Source organism: Tupaia chinensis, unplaced genomic scaffold, assembly GCF_000334495.1.
Source record: "Tupaia chinensis unplaced genomic scaffold, TupChi_1.0 Scaffold000386_1, whole genome shotgun sequence".
In the NCBI taxonomy this organism is placed as follows: domain Eukaryota; kingdom Metazoa; phylum Chordata; class Mammalia; order Scandentia; family Tupaiidae; genus Tupaia; species Tupaia belangeri.
In genome coordinates, this window is record NW_006159888.1 from 2,774,891 (window position 1) to 2,776,531 (window position 1,641).

General features: G+C 42.2%; 1 pseudogene; it reads left to right on the forward strand.

Annotated features, from left to right (window-relative positions):
• LOC102482836 (proteasome subunit alpha type-4 pseudogene) lies at positions 1 to 1,157 on the forward strand (annotated as a pseudogene).
• Positions 1,158 to 1,641: the final 484 nt, after the last annotated feature.

Sequence of the window (1,641 nt, forward strand, 5' to 3'; positions counted from 1 at the left end):
GCATGGACCCTGTAGCAAATTAAAAGAAAAAAACTAGGCACACACGTGGGGCCATATTCGGCGGATGCTGGGGCACGGTGCTGGTTTCTCTGCCATGCAGTAAAGTGCTCAGTGTAGATCACGACTTTTCAGTGTCTCCCCTTCATAATTACATAAAATTCAGCAAACATGTCTTGAAGATATGACTCTAGGACCACTGTATTTTCTCCAGAAGGTCGCTTATACCAAGTCGAATATGCCATGGAAGCTACTGGACACGCGAGCACCTGTTCAGGAATTTTAGCAAACGATGGGGTTTTGCTTGCAGCTGAGAGACACAACATCCACAAGCTTCTTGATGAAGTCTTTTTTTCTGAAAAGATTTATAAACTCAATGAGGACATGGCTCGCAGTGTGGCAGCTTAACCTCTGATGCCAGCATCCTGACTAGTGAACTGACGCTCACTGCTCAAAGGTACTTACTGCAGTATCAGGAGTCCATTCCTTGTGAGCGGTTGGTTACAGCGCTGTGTGACATCAAACAGACTTACACGCAGTTGGGAGGAGAACATCCCTTGGCGTTTCTTTGCTGTACATTGGCTGGGACAAGCACTGTGGCTTTCAGCTCTATCAGACTGATCCTAGCAGGAATTAAGGGGGCTGGAAAGCCACATGCATTGGACATAACCACACCGCAGCCTTGTCAATGTTGAAACGAGATTACAAAGGAGAAATGACTTTGAGACCAGCACTCGCATTAGCTATCAAAGTACTAAATAGGACCGTGGATGTTAATAAACTGAAAAAATGGAAATTGCCACGCTGACAAGAGAGAATGGAAAGACCGTGATCAGAGTTCTCAAACAAAAGGAGGTGGAGCAGTTGATCATAAACCACGAGGAAGAAGAAGCCAAAGCTGAATGCAAGAAGAAAGAAAAAGAACAGAAAGAAAAGGATAAATAGGAGACAGAGTCAGGGATTTTCTAACTCATTTGGGGCCCATTTCGGTGTAAAAGCCATCCTACTCTTCCACGCTGGGCCGTATTTGCCCATTTTTTAGTGTGCAGTGAGAACAGGGCACCACACACTGAACTGGGTCCCTGTCCTTCCTGTCCACCTGAGTACTTCCTTGTGAGGATGACGGTGATCGTCATGGGCCTCTTCATCGCCTCCACACAGACCCCTCTTCTTTCTTTTCTTTTCTTTTCTTTTCTTTTCTTTTCTTTCTTTCTTTCTTTCTTTCTTTCTTTCTTTCTTTCTTTCTTTCTTTCTTTCTTTCTTTCTCTTCTTTTTTTGGAATAAAACTTGGAAAGGATGGGGAAAAAAACTATTTAAAAAAGAATACACTGTATAATGATTAAATTAATCATCTCAACCATTTGTCATTACTTTGTGTTGAGACACTCAAATCTTGTTTCTTAGTTACTCTGAGATATACAATAAATTCTTGTTGACTATATTCCCCCTACTGTGCTTTTTTAAAAGAATTATTTTATTTAAATTTATTTATTTATTTTAATTTGACCAGACAGGGACAGAGTGAAAGAGAGAGGGAAAGTGAGAAAACAAGCTGCCAGGTCTGGGATTTGAACTGCAGTCGTTCATGTGGGAGTCCAGTGCTCCTAAGCACCATGCCACTAGCCAGTCCCCCCACTGTGTTTT